General features: G+C 42.4%; 1 protein-coding gene across 2 annotated transcripts in view; it reads left to right on the top strand.

Annotated features, from left to right (window-relative positions):
* GREB1L (GREB1 like retinoic acid receptor coactivator) overlaps positions 1 to 20,121 on the top strand; it is a 294,440-nt gene that overhangs the window by 11,825 nt on the left and 262,494 nt on the right. The gene's annotated exons all lie outside the window — the stretch shown is intronic.

Below are 20,121 nucleotides of genomic sequence, written 5' to 3'. Positions count from 1 at the left end.
GCAATTAAACTCTAGAATTCATTGCCAGAGAATGTGGTAAAAGCAGTTAGCTTAGTAGAGTTTAAAAAAGGTTTAGACCAATTCTTGAAAAAGTCTATACGCCATTATTAAGATGAACTTGTGAAAATCCACTGCTTATTTCTTGGATAAACAGCATAAAATCTGTTTTATTCTTTTGGGATCTTGCCAGGTACTTGTGACTGGTATTTATCACTGGGCTTGATGGACCATCGGTTTGCCCCAGTATGGCAGGTACTTATGTTCTTATGGTAAATCTTTTCAGGAGTGGCCAACCTGCCAAAATTACTCTAAGGGCATAGCAGCAACTCATCTGAGAATTCACAAAACTTCACAGAAAAACATCTAGAGAACTACTGGCCTTTCTAGCCACAGTTAAGGTCAGGTTCGTGACTCCACAGTAAGAAAGAGATTGGGTAAAAATAGGATTCATGGGAAAGCAGTAAGAGCGAAACCACTGCTATTGAAGGCTAACAGCAATGCTCATCTCACATTTGCAAAAACAAACCTGGATAATCCCCTTCTGGGATTATATTCTATGGACAGACAAGTCAAAAGTGATCTGATTTTAGTTCTTAGTTATGTAATCATTCTTGGAATATAAGAAATTAGTAATTAAGTGCGTGCCAGCTTAGAGCACTTTGTGTGCTGCAAAAGGTGTTTGGATAACTAGTTGTCAGCAGTCATTCACTGAAAGCACATTTTTCAACCTGGCCAACCTAGAGGTTTCATATCAACAAGAGGGATCAGAGCTCCACAGAAATCTTGCTATGCTTGACAGGCTTAATGAATGACCCTAGCAGTTTTGGCAAGCACTCAGAAGTCAAGTACCAAGGTTCTCTTATCTTTGGAGTTTGACTCTGTGGTGTTGCCTCCTCTCATGAACAGGCCTAACAGTTGTCCAAGAAAAGGTTTTGCTGCTGAGACTGAGTCAATACATGAAGGATGTTTGTATGAATATGTCAGTAGAAATCCACTCCATTTGTAACAACTGCCCATCAAATTTCAGATCATAGGAGAAAACAAATTCCACTGTGTTTTAAGTGTTGTGAACCATGCATTGAATTCCTGGCAGTTAAAGGATGCAAAGTGTCACTTTTATGACTGGAAAGGTCACATTAACCATGTGCTGTATGAAGTCCAAAATGTCAAGGAAGAAAAGAAAAGCTGTCTATAAGCAATCACAGGCTTCTTGGACACATTTTGGAGTTACCTTAAGGGTCAAAGCATCCACATCATTGAATCATAGTGATTCTCGGTGGGTCACTTTAGAGGCTTATTTTCAAAGCACTTAGCCTTCCAAAGTTCCATAGGTTTCTATGGAACTTTGGAAGGCTAAGTGCTTTGAAAATAATGCCTCTTTGTGAGCTGAAAATGAATTCAAGATCTGCATTTGCTTTCATCTCATAAGACACTAAGAGGCTCATTTTCAAAGCACTTAGCCTCCCAAAGTTCCATAGAAACCTATGGAACTTAGCCTCCCAAAGTGCTTTGAAAATATGCCTCTAAACATTCTATCTCTCTGTGGGAGCAGATGCACAGAACTCTGGTGCTGTGGAGAACACCAGCTAGAACACAGAGTTTGAATTACCGACCAGTGCTCAACACTAACATCATGCGAATTATATGCACGTTGTTAGTGTTGAACATTGGAAGGGGAAGAAATGTTCCTGGTGCATGCTCAGAAGAGCATGTTGCCCAGTCAAAAGGCACTGCAAATGCAGGAAACTTGTGAAAACAGATCAGCAGGGAAAGGCAAGTGAAAGATGGAGTGTGGTGTTCGCATAAAAGTGATGTAAAATTATTTATCTTTGTTACGATATGTATTGAACTGCTAACGCTGAGACCAAATCATTTTTTGAGCTGTGCCTTTAGGAGGTGAGCTACAAGGTGCCCTGTAGGATTCTCATTGTGCTGGGGAAAAATACTTTTAGAAAGTAAAACCTTCTGAGTGGTATAGGTTTGTACACCTCAGAAAGCAAGGAAGAGCTCCAAACATGCAGGACTGGTAGCAACTCAAAAACAGTTGGTAGTTTTTAGACGTTAACACAGGGGGTTTCCATGCGCTGTTTCCTGAGCATTTCACTGAATCGCTAATGGCTTCATTTAAATACCAGCAAGCTCATTTGCCATAGGACTCTTGGTGGCTGTTTCCGTGCACAGTAGAAGTGGTCTCGAAAACCTCTATGCATTGGCTGCACAATAATGTTTCATTTAGACTGACTAAATCCAATCTAAATGAAACATTGCAAGCCTGTTTTGTTTTGAGCCCTCCCCCAAGTTCTGAAGTTGTAATTTTCAGTAATTTTGCTATATGACTCCCTGAAGAAAGCAAGTTACCTTGATCTTGCGTTGTAATGTGGTCACAGAGCAAGCAGCTTTGTGGACGATTAGTCTGAAATGAGTAGAATTTGAATGTTGTAATTCGTCAGTATCAGGAGGCACTAGTTAAGATTGAGCTCACGTATGTCTTAACTAAATAATTTTTAGACTTATCAAGAACCAAAAAGTCTTTCTGCAGTTGGATTGTTGGTGACCTAGATCAGAAGTAATTAATGCAGTATTCATGATCTCCATCAGAATTAAAGCATGTAGGTTTGATAATGGGACAGCTGAGAGACCTATTAGGATGTGTAAGTTTGAATGGGGTGCTGGGACACTGTAACGAATACTCTTAACTCTAGGGATTCGAACCCCCATCTACAGCGTTCCCCAGGCTCCTACAGGCTACAGGGAGTCCGGGGCTTTTTCTGCCAGGTCTTCCCTGCCTCATCTCATCCCAGGGTGGTCCGGAAACAACGTGGATCGCGGTGAAAACACGATCCCATGACAGACCTGCTCCCTGGCACCAAATGCATCTTGGAGCTCACAGCTCCCAAGGGCCAGATAAATAATAAAAATATAATTTTATATACTAGTTACATATAGCTTTTGTAAAAGTACTCGGTTTGACTTTTGCTCTACAGGAGGTATTGAGAGCTTTCTCCCTTAAACACCCAGTGTTCCCCTGCCCCTCCCCCCCCCCACAAGAAAATTAATAGTGATGAATAATTGTAGGCTCTGTACCTAATTAGAAGAATTTTAGACATGTAGGTTTCCAAAATGGCACATATATACGTCTGTGTGTCGGCACATACACATCTGCGTTCTGAAATGCCCACTCTCACGAGTAAGCGTCAACACATAGACATGTATGTTGCCAAGTTGCTTCCGTTGATGTTTTAGACATTTGACGCATACAAAATGGATTCTCCCGTTGCGTGTTGCCAGTACATACAAGTGCTCTCCTATTTGTATTTTGGACAAGGCTCTACATCGGCAGATTATTTCTAAAATGCTATTGGAATTGGATATGTTCCATCCTGGACCTTTCAATTCCAATTTGTGTGTTCTTTCTAAGATGGGCCTTTGTAATATATAAAAATTTGGTGGTCCTTTTTCCACTAGATAATTAGCTTTGCTTATAGAAAGCAACATAAAAATGATCTAAATAAAGTTGTTGGTAAAATAATTTTTAAAAATGCTGAGCTTAGAACAGTGTGTACAGATGAGTAATCATCTGCAATAGAACAATACAGTTCCATTACGGAGGAGTGAGAGGCATACATCATTTATGGAGTCAAAAGTGCATTTAGGCAGTTTTCCTTCAAGTGAGGATTTAGTGCTCTATTGTTTTGCCTTTCCATGTGATGTTTATTAGCACACTAGCTACCGTAAGTGTTTAGTGTATCCAGCTTCTTCACAGCAGTGTTCATTTATTCACTTCATGTTGAAGTCCTTCCTGCACATCTGATTGCAGTGACATAACATCAACTAAAACCTCAACAAATGAAGTCAGTGGACACTGGTCCCTCTCTAACTGAAAGCCAGAACATTTTAATCAGCTTTAAATAATATAAAACTGATTTTAAAACATTTTTTTTAATTAGAAAAAAATTTGGGGGTTTTGTTCACCTGGCTGCTTTGTCCAAATATAGTGCTTGGAATGCTTTTTATAAACTGCTGCAAAATTGCATTTTATATAACCAGCTATATAGTAATTCTTAAAAGCTTTTGAGGCAGACATAAGATGGATCTGATTGCAACAGTAAATTTGTGTGCCATGGTTTCCAGCTTGCTTAACTTTACTTGAATTCCATATCCCCATGCCTAAATATAGGGAAATAGACTGGAAAATATTGAGTTATGTCTTCCCAGCCTCCTCATGTAGCCTTTTGATGAGCAACTGGGACATCAGAAAGCTGTTTCTTCCCAATCTTAGAGCCATCCTTAGAGGTGAGTGCCTCTGCTTTGCTAGATTACTTTCCCTGACTTTTACTTTTGGTGGTTTCAGTGGTGGTGGATGCCTGCAGTAGTTAGGGGGTACTACCAAAAACAGATGTTTTGTCAGCACATAGCAGTGACACCTGTGTGAACTGGACAGAATTTTCATAACTTCAGTTTGGAGCTGACAGGGATGCTATTGAAGGCTCCATTGACCTGGGCGTAGCTGTGAGAAATGAGATAGAGAAGTCATGGAGGTACAGTAGCTGAAAGTCACTGTCTGGTGTTTCTTGGCTGTTTCAGCATACCACTTCAGCACCAATTTCTTTAGAAAATTATTATTATTATTATTACATTTGTATCCCACATTATCCCACCTTTTTTCAGGCTCAATGTGGCTTACATTTCATCGTGGATATTGGAAATAGAAAAGAATGTACATTTGGATTTACAGCAAGTTTTGGGTACAAGATGGTGAAATACATAATATTGGGAATAGGAAAGTGTATACATTGTTTTAGCAGAAGTTTTGGTTACATGATGGTGAAATACATGATAGTGTTATAGTCAAAGGCATTAGGTACAAGAAGGTATGGGAGCAAAAGACATAAAGAACATTCCTTGATATCTAGAAGAAGGTGGAGGTAGAGCAAAAGTCAAACCGAGTACTTTTACAAAAGCTATATATTTTGTCGAAGAGATAAGGCTTCAGGAATTTGCGGAAAGTGTTCACTTCGTAGACCGATTTCAGTTTATGTGGCAGTGAGTTCCAGAGCTGTGTACTTGTGTAGGAAAAGGTTGATGCATGCATCGATCTGTATTTCAAGCCTTTGCATTTAGGAGGATGAAGATTGAGGAATGTGCGGGAGGATTGTTTTGCATTTCTGGGTGGTAGTTCTATTAGATCCGACATGTATGCTGGGGCGTCACCATGGATGATTTTATGGACCAAGGTACAGAGTTTGAACGTGATGCGTTCTTTGAGTGGGAGCCAGTGTATTTTTTCGCGGAGGGGTGTTGCACTTTCGTATTTTGGTTTGCCGAATATAAGTCTGGCTGCCGTGTTCTGGGCTGTCTGGAGTTTTTTGAGTATTTGCTCTTTACAACCGGCGTAGAGTGAGTTACAATAGTCCAGATGACTAAGTACCAGTGATTGTACCAGGTATCGGAAGACATTCCTTGGGAAAAATGGTCTGACTCGTTTTAGTTTCCACATTGAATGGAACATTTTTTTAGTTATGTTTTTTGCATGGTTCTCAAGTTTTAAATGTCGGTCAATGGTGACTCCAAGGATTTTTAGGGTGTCTGAGACTGGTAGACTTAGATTGGGTGTGTTGATGGTGGTGAATTCCTTCTTGTTGTATTGCGAGGTGAGTACTAGGCATTGGGTTTTTTTCAGCATTTAGTTTCAGTCGAAATGCATCTGCCCAGGAGTTCATAATATGTAGGCTTTGGTTGATTTCGTCGGAAATTTCTCTTAGATCGTGTTTGAATGGGATAAAGATTGTTACATCATCAGCATATATGTATGGGTTTAGATTCTGATTCGATAATAACTTAGCCAAGGGTGTCATCATTAGGTTGAATATGGTCGGTGAGAGGGGGGATCCCTGTGGAACTCCGCATTCAGGTGTCCATGTGGCTGATGTTGTCAAGTTTGATGTCCCTTGATATGAGCAGGTGGTTAGGAAACCCTTAAACCATCTGAGAACGTTACCTCCGATTCCGAAGTATTCTAGGATGTGTAATAAAATACCATGGTCGACCATATCGAATGCGCTTGACATGTCGAATTGTAGCAGTAGTATGTTGTTGCCGTTTGCTATCAGTTGTTTGAGTTTGGACATAAGCGTGACTAGTACGGTTTCCGTGCTGTGATTATATCGAAATCCTGACTGGGAATCGTGCAGTAACGAGAACTTGTTTAGATACTCTGTGAGTTGTTTGGTCACAATGCCTTCTGTTATTTTGATGAGTAGGGGAATGGATGCTACTGGTCTATAGTTCGTTAGTTCATTAGTATTTTTCTTTGCATCCTTGGGTTTGGGGGTGAGTAGAATATTACCTTTCTTCTTTGGGAAGAGTCCATTTTGTAGCATGAAATTCATATGGTTAGTTAGGTCCATTATAAATTGTTGGGGGGCCGACTTCATGAGGTTGTTTGGGCACATATCTAATTTACAGTGAGATTTGGCAAATCTTTTAAGTGTCTGTGAGATAAGATCTTCTGGTAGTATGGTGAATTCAGTCCAGATCCTGTCTGCTGGGTGGATTCCGGGTTCTGGGTCTAGGCATTCTAGGAGTGTTGTATATTCAGTTGGGCTGGCTGGTATTTTGAGTCGTAGTTTTATGATTTTCTCGTTGAAGTATCTCGCCAAGTCGTCGGCTCCTGGAGTGTCTTTGTTGTTGGTGGTGACTGGGGTTGTATCTAGTAGTTTGTTCACGAGTTGGAAGAGTTTGTGTATGTCTTTGTAATTTGGCCCGACTTCAGTTTTGTAGTATTGTCTTTTGGTTTGTCTTATGGCATATTTGTATTTCCTTCGGAGTAGTTTCCACGCGTTTAGAGTGGGGGTCATCTTTTTTTTTGTTCCACGTACGTTCCAATTTCCTAACTTGTGTTTTGAGTTTTTTCAGTTCTTCATTGAACCATGGTATTGAGTTTTTCCTGTGCGAGGTTCTGGTTTGAATTGGGGCAATGTTGTCTAGTATCAATTTGCATCTATTATCCCAGTTAGAGAGGAATTGGATTGTGTTTGTCTTTGTTGTCCATCCGTCAGTGTAGATCTGTTGCCAAAATTCAATTGGGTCTATTTTTCCTCTTGTGGTGTAAGTTTTTCGTGGTTGTTTGTTAGGTATGTCTTTCCTTCTCCATTGGAGGGTGATGTTTGCTATGTAATGGTCTGACCATGGTACAGGTGACCAATTGGTGTTAGTTGCTGGAGGAGTGGCCTAGTGGTTAGGGTGGTGGACTTTGGTCCTGGGGAACTGAGGAACTGAGTTCAATTCCCGGCACAGGCAGCTCCTTGTGTCTCTGGGCAAGTCACTTAACCCTCCATTGCCCACCGCATTGAGCCTGCCATGAGTGGGAAAGCGCGGGGTACAAATGTAACAAAATAGTTAGTATAAAGTTTGCGTTGTGATCAAATTTGTTTGTTATAATGTCTAGTGTGTGTCCTTTTTTGTGTGTCGGTTGTGTATTTGGTTCTTGTAGGTTCCAGAGCTGTAGGAATTCTTTGCAGTCTTGTGTGCTTGTTATAGTGAGATCTTCCAGGTGTAAGTTGATATCTCCTATTATGATAAGGTTAGAGGAAGAGATACAGGTGTTCGAGATAAAGTCCATGAGGTGTGTTTGGCTATCTCGCCAGTTTCCTGGAGGTCTGTAGAGTATGATTGCGTTAAGGTGTTTCTGTAAGTTTGGGTGACTTATTCTTATGGAAGCGATTTCAAGTTGTGACTGAATGGATTCCGCTGTGTTTGTGATGTTGAATTCAGATTTGTATAATATGGCTATTCCTCCTCCTCTTTTTCCATTTCTTGTCCAGTGTGTAATTCTGTATCCTGGTGGACATACTTCTAAGATTATAGAGTTTTGAAGGTTATGGACCCAGGTTTCAGTGATAAATAGGAAGTCAAGATTGTCTGCAGTAATCCAGTCTGTTATGGTTTCTGTTTTGGATACTACTAATCTAGCGTTTACGTATCCCATTTGGATTGATTGGTAGGGTTCAATTCGGGGCGTTGATGTCTTAATTTGTATTAGTTGTCTGCTTTCCTGATGTCTAGTTTTGTTATGTCCTTTCTTCCCTTTCTGGTGGTTGTTTCCGTATGTATTTGTTTTTCCTTTTAGTTGTTTGTTATTCTTTTGTTCTGGTGGGTTATACGTAGATTGTATATGGGGTGCGTATGTTGTGGGCAGGTTGGTGTGTGTGTTTGGAATGGTCCATACGTGATGTATTAGGGGGAGTAAGTAAATTATCATGATCAGTATGTTGGTTTTCATTTTGGCTGATATTCTGGGTTCTTAGTATGTGTTTCAATTTGTGTAGCAGTTGATAGTTCAATTTATGTGGCAGGTGATAATTCAATTTGTGTAGTGGGTGATAGTTCGTGTCTCTTTGTGTTGTTATTAAATGTTTGGTGGGTCGTATATAGAACTTTAAAAGGTCTAATTTCAAGAATGTTAGGACATTGGCAGATGGAGAGGTTTTGGCGTGTGTTTCAAGGTAGCGGAATATTTGACAGGTAAGGAATTGGACTTGACCCTCTGTGGCAGTATCTCCTAACTTTGTAAATGTATAGCAGAAGGAGAACCAAAATTAACTTCTCAAGATTTGTTGGTAAGTCAACAGGTTTATTTAAATCAGGCTTGTCCAACCTTTTTCTATCAGAGGCCACATTTTATATTTTGTAATATTTATAGGGACAAAATGTGCACGCACCCGCTCTCTCTTTTTGAGAATCACTTGCTCACACACTCTGAGAACATCCAGTCTCTCTCTCTCTCTTTCATGTACCCCCCCCCATCTTTGCCCAGTTTCTTTCAAGTATCCCCCCTTAGCCTTCACCCAGTCTCCTTCTCTCTCATGTAATCCCCCTCTCTCCAGCTAATCCTAACCACTGCTCACAGAGATCACATAGCCATGGATTCACTGCATTGGCTAGCTGTTTCTGAGAGGTCAGCAGCAAGCCGGTTGAACAAGCAGGATTGCAAGCAGGGAATAGGAAATTGGATAGCTGGAGTGTATTGACATGAACTGGATTAGCCAAACCTGGGACGTTGGACTAATATTATAGATATCAATTTATATTAAAAGTTTTTGGTTGTACTACCTAATAAAATTCAGCCAAGAGCTTGCTGTGTGTAGGGTAGCTTATGAAGTGCTGTTAAATATACATATATAAATCAAACAGATTAAGAGCAAAGGTGCCAATGAAACCATAATAGAGAAGCTGAAATTATTTTATTAAAAGGACAAATAGTATATTTACAGTACTCACACCCAGTATGATAGGTGTGTAGTGTTTGTCAGTATATTAACATTTTCTGTTATGTGCTTTAATGATAATTTAAGGAACTAAAGTTATTTAATATATTATTATATGTATACTTGAACTAAGGGAGTTATTTCATAGAGATTTAATTAATTTAAAAAAGGGATTTGTTTGTTTTTTTAGAAAAAAATGTGAAAGGCAATTCTATAAGCTGTCAACTAAATTTGTGCACCAGTAGTTTGCCTAATTTATAGAATTAGTAGCACTTACGCTCATGATTGGCACTAATAATTGCTAATTCTGAGTGCAAATGCTAGGCACTATTCTGTAAACAGTCCTACAGATATTCAGCCAGAGGCGGTCAGCATTTTTTAAAAACTCTGACTGCTGTCGTTTAAATTAACTTGGATTTTGAGTGCCAGGCCATGTGTAGGCACCGGTAATGAATATCTGGGGTTAATTCTGGAAGCAGTAGCTGCTGAAACATATGTTGGTTCTGGCTGATATTCAGCTGGGGGCCTGGCCTGCCTAAGACAGTTATGCAGGTCCCAACTGAATGTCGGGCAGGGCCCATACAACTTTTAAAAACCTTTTTTTAACTCCTCCGAGCACACCTCCTTCCTTCCTCCTTTGTCCCAGGCCATGAATGAGAATCCCCCTCCCCCCAAAAATGGCTCCCCTCCTGCCATTCCTCCTCCTCAGGCTGCAACTTTGAGACCCCCCTTCTCTATCTCGATAGACTTTTTTGGGCCTACCTCCAATCCCTTGTGGTCAAGTGGTGGTGATGAGGACTGGAACAAACCCCACTCACTCCTGCCTCTAGCTGTGGCTTCCACCAAATGGCTGCCATATTAGTACTGCGAGGGATCGTGGCAGCTATTTGGTGGAAGCCACTGCTAGGGGCAGCAGTGAGTGGCGTTCACTCCTGCCTCCATCACCCCCACTGAACTACCAGGGAATGGAGGTAGGCCCAGGATGACCTATTGGGGGAGGGAAGGGGTTTTTCAAAGTTGCGACTTGTGGGGAGGGGGAATGAAGGAGGAGGAGTCATTTCAGGGGGGCAGGAGGGTGCTCTGAGGGGTTTAAAAAAAAAAGTTTAAAAAAGTTGTGCAGACCCAGCCAATATTCAGTGCCTGGAACTCACGTGGAGGAGCATAATTGAATGCGAATGCCCATCTCCATGGGCGTCTATGTCCGAGAACGGGTTCCTGAAGGGGCGGGACAGACCGTATTTTCGAAAGAAATGGGCGCCCATCTTTTTTTCGATAATACGGTTTGTGCCGGGCAAATGTATCGGATGTGTGCAGATTTGAGCTGGGCGGTTCCATTTTTCAGCGATAATGGAAACCAAAGGCGCCCAGCTCAAAAACGAACAAATCCAAGGCATTGGGTCATGGGAGGGGCGAGGATCCATAGTGCACTGGTCCCCCTCACATGCCAGGACACCAACCGGGCACCCTAGGGGGCACTTGTAACATTTTAAAATAAAAAATAAAATACCTCCCAAGTCCATAGATCCCTTCCTTTGGGTGCTGAGCCCCTCAAATCCCCCCAAAACCCACTGCCCACAAATCTACACCATTACCATAGCCCTTATGGCTGAAGGGGGGTACCTAGATGTGGGTACAGTGGGTTTTGGGGGCGGTTTGGAGGGCTCCCATTTACCAGCACAAGTGGAACAGGTAGGTGGGGGATGGGCCTTGGTCCACCTGGGTGAAGTCCACGGCACCCACTAACAACTGCTCCAGGGACCTACATACTGCTGTGATGGAGCTGGGTATGACATTTGAGGCTGGCATACAGGCTGGCAAAAAATGTTTTTAAAGTTCTTTTTTTTTTTTTTTTTTTTGATGGGAGGGGGTTAGTGACCAACTGGGGGAGTCAGGGGAGGTCATCCCCGATTCCCTCCGGTGGTCATCTGGGCAGTTGGGGCACTTTTTGGGGGCTTGTTCGTGAGAAAAAAGGGTCCAGAAAAAGTGACTCTACTTCTCGCTAAAAACGCTTTTCTTTTTTCTATTATCAGCGAGGGCGCCCATCTCTGCTCGGCAGATACACACGCCCCAGTCCTGCCTTCACCACGCTTCTGATACCCCCCGTTAACTTTGTTCGTTCCCACGACAGATTGTAGTTGAAGGCGCCCAAAATCGGCTTTCGATTATACCGATTTGGGCGCCCACCGGAGAAAGGCGCCCATCTCCTGATTTGGGTCGAAATATGGGCGCCCATCACTTTTGAAAATAAGGCTGATAGATAACTGGCCTATTTAGGACAGCTTTTCGGCTGTCCTAACTTGTCCGGGTTAGCTATGCAGGCCCCTGTACTGAATATTGCCAGCACCCGCATAGCCACTGGTTCTTCCCCAGTGATGCCCCCAAGTAGCGCCCCTGACCTTCCTATTTTTAAAATGACTGGTCAGAGCTGATATTCAGCTGCAGTGTTTGGTTAAGTGTCACTGAATATCAGTGGTTGGATGGCAAGAAGTGATTTAAGCGTGCCAGAGCCTCTCTTGCTCACCTAAATTGGGTGGAGTGTACCTAAATTGCTTAGTGGAGAACTGTCGAGGGTGGGGGTTCTTGTGAGTACAGGGTATGTCGCTAAATGATGTACATAACTTATAGAAACCATCAGCATAAAATCACTTTACATGGGTCAGTTACATGTTGCTTACACCAACTTATTGACCTAACTTTTCACATGCCAGTGTGACTTTGCACTAATTTGTAGAATTGCTGCCATAGCTTTTCAGTGATCTGATACTGTATTTCTTTTTTGACGTTAAGATGCCTATGACTCCCAGTGAAAGAGTGAAGCTGAAACATGGCAACTTAAGGACATTTTCTTTTTTTTTTTTTTTTTACAGACACATATATGAAAATAAAATGCTTTCGTGCAGTCAACTGAATATTCTTGAGTAGTTCAGCAATGAATGTTGGGACTGCCAGAGTAATAGTAACCTGGGCAAAATGAAATGTTAAACACAGGACCTCACTTAAATATGTTAGTTTGGCAAGCTGCGGTCAATAGTAGTGACTAGACGTCATAGTAGTAACTGTAGGCAACAGGTGAGTCATTTGTTCAGGGAAGCTGAAAAGGAGAAGCAGCCTTGACTGAACCGTTCCTGTAAAGCCAGCCACAGCAAAGAAGTGGCAGGGGGTGAAGTAACTGGGAGAGCTTATCCCCTAGTGACGGCTGAAGAGGAGAGTGGAGAAGAACCTCTGGTTGTTTTAAAGAGCGCATATGAGATGAAGGCTTTGCCATTTTTACAGTGCGAAAGTGTTTGTCCACTTTCAGTTTTTCTAGCTTCATGCAAAGCTGGGTTGTTTATGGAGTGGCTCCTATATATTTACAACAATTGGTGAGTCCCCTATATCCTGGATTGCATTTTGCACTTGGAGGATAAGGGGCTAATGAAGGTTCCTTCTTCGAAGGAGGTGAGACTAGTTTCTACTTGGTCAAAGGTGTTTTCTGTTACAGTCTCCATTTTATGGAACAAGCTACTGAGAGAGAGCTGCATGTAGAGGAGGATCTTGGGACTTTTTGTATGATATTCATTTTTATCTATTGAAGCTTTTGGTGATGACTGGTAGGGCTTTTAGATGGGGTTGCGGGGTGTTTAGGATTTAGGGGGAGGTATGGGTCAGGAGGATTGGGATATGTGTAAGTCAGTCTTATCCTTCGGATTATGTATAGGTCGCCCAAATTTGGACTGGGATCCCAGATTCACATCTGCGCATAAATGAAGTCGGGCAATAACAGTTATTGGAGTTAACAAGTACTTAATTGGCAGTAATTAGGAGTTATGCTTGGATCTGCCCTACGCCCTATTCTGTGACATGCACACTTAAATCTCATAGTGTGCAACTCCAAAGGGGGTGGGACATTGGCAGATGTTAGGCACAATGTTACAGAATACCTGCATTTGCACGTCTAATTGCAATTAACTGGGCGCCAGCATTTACACCAGGCTTTGGCAGGCATAACTGCTCATGCCAAGCTAGTATCCTATAAAGGATGCTCCAAACAGAGTAAACTTTGGGTGCCATTTATCAATTCTAGCCCTATATATTTGTGCAAGAAATGTTTGTAAATGAATACATAACTAAATACAGCTTGATGTGAGGTGAAGCTGATTTTTGCCACATGCTTCAAGTGTGTATGTTATATTGGAAGAGTGCAAGGCATAGTTTATTGTGCTACACATCAGAAAGGGGTGCAGATTGATGTACAGTAAGTAGAATTTTTCTCTACGGTCTTGTGATCTATCCTTCCCATAATAACATAGTACCATAGTAGATGACGGCAGAAAAAGACTTGCATGGTCCATCCAGTCTGCCCAAGAAGATAAACTCATATGTGTATACCTTACCTTGATTTGTACCTGCCTTTTTCAGGGCACAGACCGTACAAGTCTGCCCAGCAGTATTTCCCGCCTCCCATCACCGGCTCTGGCACGGACCGTATAAGTCTGCCCTCTACTATCCTCGCCTCCCAACCACCAACCCAATTTCGGCTAAGCTTCTGAGGATCCATTCCTACTGCACAGGATTCCTTTATGCATATCCCACGCATGTTTGAATTCCGTTACCGTTTTCATCTCCACCACCTCCTGCGGGAGGGTATTCCAAGCATCCACCACCCTCTCCGTGAAAAAATACTTCCTGACATCTTTTTTTGAGTCTGTCCCCCCTTCAATCTCATTTCATGTCCTCTCATTCTACCGCCTTCCCATCTCCGGAAAAGAATTTTTTGCAGATTAATACCTTTCAAGTATTTGAACGTCTGTATCATATCACCCCTGTTCCTCCTTTCCTCCAGGGTATACATGTTAAGGTCAGCAAGTCTTCGTTCATACGTCTTGGAACGCAAATCCCATACCATTCTCGTAGCTTTTCTTTGCACCGCTTCCATTTTTTTAAACATCCTTCGCAAGGTACGGCCTCCAAAACTGAACACACTACTCCAGGTGGGGCCTCACCAACGACTTGTACAGGGGCATCAACACTTCCTTTCTTCTGCTGATCACACCTCTCTCTATACAGCCTAGCAACCTTCTCGCTACGGCCACCGCCTTGTCACACTGTTTCATCGCCTTCAGATCCTTGGATACTATCACCCCAAGATCCCTCTCCCCCTCAGTACCTATCAGACTCTCACCGCCTAACACATAAGTCTCTCGTGGGTTTCTACTCCCTAAATGCATCACTTTGCATTTCTTCGCATTGAATTTTAATTGCCAAACCTTAGACCATTCTTCTAGCTTCCTCAGATCCCTTTTCATGCTTTCCACTCCCGGGTGTCCACTCTGTTGCAAATCTTAGTATCATCCACAAATAGGCAAACTTTACCTTCTAACCCTTCGGCAATGTCACTCACAAATATATTGAACAGAATCGGCCCCAGCACCGATCCCTGAGGCACTCCCAGCTAGGGCATCCTGTTTTTAAGTGATCGTTTGACTTGAGCAGAGTGGTTTCTGTAATAGTTCAGTACAAAATTAGCAGAAAACCATCCAGCTGCAGTGAAGGGAAAGTGAAGCTTTCACTAAGGATGATATTGGTTGCCCTAGGTGAAACTTCATCCCTATGCTCCCTCAACTAATTTTCATATCCCTAATGTGCGTTTCCCTCCCTCCCCCAAGACATCTAGTTAGTATTCACCCATGACAGTCAGCATTTTCTTAAATGCTGGCCGCTTTAGGCTAATTTAGACTCAGATAGTCAACACTTGGCCAGGTCTGGCTACCGGATCTTAATGTCTGGGTCACTGGTAGCCACTAGAAGTTATACCCGGGTAGCTATCTGGGTAGGTTAGGACTGCTGTTTTTGTGGTTCTTGCCCAGATAGTTATCTGGGCACTGGCACTGAATATTGACGGTGCATGGATAACTCCCAGCCTCCGCCTTTGCTCTGCCGTAGATTACTCTGACACTAACTGGAGAGTGCAACAGTGGCCTGTGCAGATATTCAGCAACACTCTCCAGTTAAGTGCAGTGCACCTGGTTAGCTGCTCCTACTCTGTTAACTCCCACAAAATATTGACTGGCATGCTTTTAATGAGGGCCATTTCCAGAAATAATTTACCCCATTAATTGGGCTATTTGAAAATTGCCCCTGTCCTTCCTGCAGGTAAAAGTACACATTGATGGTTCTTTTTTAGTTTGTGGAGTGTTAGGATCTGTTATTTTGCTCTGACTCCAGTTGTTGTTCTTCACTGCTGCCTTTGGCCACCGCCTAATCTTGCCTAATGGTTGGGCCAAAGGTAGGCAGACTTCATTAGAGATACAAATATGAAAAACATTTCAAAAACGTTAAAAACACAATAGGCTGTGTTTCACCTCATGCTTGCATTAGTGGTAGTTCTATCAGTGATAACACAGAGCAAATTATCAGGGGATATACCTGGACCAAAAACCATATTCAACATATGGTCAGATTTATTGCCACAAACCCACGAGCTTCACTCATAAATTATAAATATCAGAATAACTTGCCTCACAGGGTGAATCTCAAAACATACAAGACTGCACAATTCTGTGCCTCATGTTTTCTACAGTGCTACCGTTCACACTCTACCCCCAATTCCAATGTTTCCCTTATATCAGAATCTCGGTTATTCCACCCCCCACCCCCCAAAACAAAGTTCTCCTACAGCAACCAGTTGTGGCAAGCCAAAGTGGAGGACCCAAAACCGTATCTGCACCAGGAATGATGAGCATGAAGGAGGAAGAGGCTGCAGAAGGAAACTGGGAGAGGGGGTGGATTTGATGGCTACATGACTGGCTTTAACTGAAGCATGGGCCATATATAATGTTGGTTTTGGATAACCTTTATTAATGATCTCTCATCTTTCATGAGTGGAGGAGTAGCCTAGTGGTTAGAGCCCTGGGCTTGACATCCAGAGGTGCGTAGTTCAAATCCCACTGCTGCTGCTTGTGTTCTTGGGCAAGTCATTTAGGTGCAAAATTCAATTATGAGCCCGACAGGGACCTAGCTAGTACCTGAATGTAGCTCACCTTGTTTGGTAACGATTGTCTAAACTGACCTTGAGTTACTACTGAAAAAGATGTGAACAAAATTGAAATAAATTAAAATTGGAATGCAAGAGGGCAAGACAGCAGGGCACAGTATAGTCGGAGAATTTCAAGGGAATCCACCAGTTGACAGACAGTGCTTTATCTTGTTTTCTGTTATGAGGACCACCAGCCTCCTTTTCCAAAAACTGGCCTTGCTTGCTAAATACTAGTTGGTTGGCAGCCCTAACTCAACTACTAGAAATGCTGTATAAGCAAAATCATCAGAACAGTTGTGAATGCATTATAGTTTCACAATAAATCAAACCCTGTACACTTTTTTCTCCCCTTTTCTTTTGAAAGCTGAGCATGCAAGAGAGTGAAAAGAAAACAATATCCTAAATGAATCTTCTCTAATGTATGCTTAATAACTTAAACTAGCTTGATGTGACAGCTGAGGGGAGATATTATAGAGGTCTATAAAATACTGAGTAGTAGACGTGAATGACTTTACATTTTCCAAAAAATACAAGGGTTAGGGGGCACGCAATAAAGCTACTAAGTAAAACAAATTGTAGAAAATATTTCTTGACTCAATGTGTAATTAAACTCTGGAATTCATTGCCAGAGAATGTGGTCAAAGCAGTTAGCTTAGCAGAGTTTAAAAAAGGGTTGGATAATTTCCTAAAAGAAAAGTCCATAAACTTATTTCTGGGATAAGCAGTATAAAATCTGTTTTACTGTTCTGGGATCTTGCCAGGTACTTGTGATCTGGATTGGCCACTGTTGGAAACAGGATACTGGGCTTGATGGGCCTTTGGTCTGGCCCAGTATGGCAATGCTTATGTTCTTATGTATCCAAAGGGACTTAAAAGGAATGTTAGAAATTTAGGACAAAAGGTTGCTCGTTTCAGCTGTTTGGGAGGGGGGGGGGGGGGTACAAGCTGGAGAGCACAGATTGGTTTTGAGCCTGGGGAATTTGTTGTGTGAAGAAGAAAGCAGTTTTCCAGGAAGTAGTGGTCACTCCAGGCTTGGAGGCTTACATGTGTACTGGTTGTCTAAACTCAGAAATGACTCTTGCTTGGACATGGCTGGGATCTGGGCAGAAAATGCACACCTTGGAATTTTAATTATGCCCTGGTGGGGTAGCTGGGAAGGTTGGATGGGGTGTCTGCCTTAGTTGAGAAGTGGTCTGCAGTATTGTTTTTCCCCGGCTTCCCCATGTTCTCTTCTTGAATTCCAACCCTGCTTGTTTTCCCAAAGAACTGAAAGCAGCTTATATAAAATGCAAAAATCCTTTACACTAAATTAAATATAATGCATCAAATATAACAAAAATACCAAAACAGCCCACCATGATCTATTGAACCTAGCTCAGATAATTAATTCAGCACTTTAAATGGTATAGGAAATTATCATTGATTTGGGGAAAATTGGTCTCAGTGAGAGAGAGAGATGGAGAGGATAAGTGCTCAGGATGCCTACATTTTTAATAAAGCTGCAGCCTTTGCTGAAGTTTATGGAGTTGCATGGTTATATGGCATATGATTAGGTGCTCAGCCTGGTGTACTCTGTGCCTGTGTGAATAAATGTCTGCCCTGCCTTAGTAGGCACAGTCCTCAGTTATGATTTTAGAGTACTGGTGAATGCCTTGTAATCAAAATGGAGCTGTAGTATAAAAAGAAAACATCCTTTCAGCATACAGGAAACATACATTTTTAATAGCAACTATCAAATCTGGGGTAGAAAAGATATATACACAACAAACAAGGAAAGGGCAGATGTTTTTTTTTTGGGGGGGGGGAGAGGGGGGTATTGCTTTCAGAGCTAGTCAGCAGACTTAGACAACCTTTAGCACTACAGAAGAACAGTGTGTCACTATGAATAATAGAAAAGGTTGTGCTGAGCTGAGATGTGGATATATAGGTAAACCTGAAGGAACATTTCAAAGCAACACTTAAGGACAGGTTTGATCAAATGTTAAAGGTCAATAGTCAGTCACACAGACAGCATAGACAGTAACTTGAAACATCTGACTTAGTTTCAAATTATTCATATATCTAACAGTATTTTCTGTTTAGGGGAGGTAGTTACTGACCTGCATTAAGGGAGTAATGCACAGTTTTTCCAAATAATGCATGTTAAATGATGACAAAATTGTGTGTTCATTTACCTTAATGCATGTTATTTTACCACATTGTGAGATACATAATAGATGAAAAACATGCCAGTGATTCAGAAAATTGATTGGCTATGATGGCTGGATTTATATACTTGCATCCCAGTACTTCCACTGGAAGTATCTTTGATTTTGGCTGGGTACACATTACTTTCTGTATCGCGTGTTGTCTTTTGGCCTCATGTCAGCTCCCAGGGTCTTCACCAAGTGTCTAGTGGTAGTTGCAGCATCCGCTACACAGACTGGGAGTCCATGTGTTCCTGTATCTCAGCATTTGGCTGGTGAGGAGCACCTCAGAGGATGGTCCTTGGGAGTCCGTGCGGATGATTATTCAGGTACCAGAGTTATTAGGGTTCATTTTAAACTACCCCAAGTCCCATCTACATCCTGTCCAGTGATTGGAGTTCATAGGAGCCCTGCTTGAGACACAGAGAGTTTTGAGCCTACCAGAGACGAGCGCAGACAATCTTGTCTCACTTGTGTCCAAGGTTCATGCCCTAGCAGGTCACAGCTTGGCAGATGTAGAGATTGCTTGTCCACATGGCTTCCATAGTGTGTTACACCCATGACACGTCTTCACATGAGATCAGCTCAATGGAACCTGGCTTCTCAGTGGTATCAATCCACAGGGAGTCCAGAAGATGTCATTCAGTTGTCTCCAGAGCTTCTAGGCTGTCCTCAGTGGTGGACAATTTGATCAAATTTGACTCCATCTCTCCTGGGATGGGGAGCTCATGTAGATTGACTTCACATTCAAGGAGCTTTGTCCTCCCTGGAAACAAATCTTCAGATCTACCTCTTGGAGCTGTGGGCAATCTGGAACGCTGTAAAGGCTTTCAGAGATCAGTTTTCTCATCAAATTGTTCTCATTCAAACAGACAATCAGGTTGCAATGTATTACACCAACTAGCAGGATGGCATCGGATCATGCCTTCTGTATCACGAGACCGTCCGGATGTGGCATTGGGTTTGCCAACACAGTATGTTCCTTTGAGCCACTTATCTGGTGGGTGCAAACAATACCCTGGCCAACAGTCCGAACAGTATAATGCAACCGCATGAGTGGTCTGTTAATATGGGCATAGCCCGCAAGATCTTCCAAGCACGGGGCACACCCTCGGTGGATCTTTTTGCCACTCAGACAAACCACAAGGTTCCTCAGTTCTGTTCCAGGCTTCAGGCCCATGGCAGACTAGCGTCAGATGCCTTTCTCCTCAATGGGGGGACAGATCTTCTGTATGCGTATCCTCTGATACCTCTGGTTGGAAAAACGTTGTTGAAACTCAAGCAAAACCGTGGAACCATGGTTCTGATATCGCTGTACTGGCCATGACATTTATGGTTCCCTCTTCTTCTGGAAATATCCTCCGAAGAACCATGGAGATTGGAGTGTTTTCCGACCTTCATCTCACAGAGCGAGGAGTCACATCATCCCAAGCTCCAGTCTCTGTCTCTCACAGCTTGGATATTGAGAGCCTAGAATTCGCTTCCTTGGGTATTTCGGATGCTGTCTCCCGAGTCTTGCTGGCTGACAGGAAAGATTCCACTAAGATGTGTTTACTCTTTTAAATGGAGGCGGTTTGCCATTTGGTATGAGAGCAAGGCCCTAGATCCCCCTATTTCCCCTACACAGACCCTGCTTGAATACCTTGTACTCTTA

Source organism: Microcaecilia unicolor, chromosome 1 (assembly GCF_901765095.1).
Source record: "Microcaecilia unicolor chromosome 1, aMicUni1.1, whole genome shotgun sequence".
In the NCBI taxonomy this organism is placed as follows: Eukaryota; Metazoa; Chordata; class Amphibia; order Gymnophiona; family Siphonopidae; genus Microcaecilia; species Microcaecilia unicolor.
Note: the sequence above shows the minus strand (reverse complement) of the source record. Positions and strands in the feature narration are given on the sequence as shown.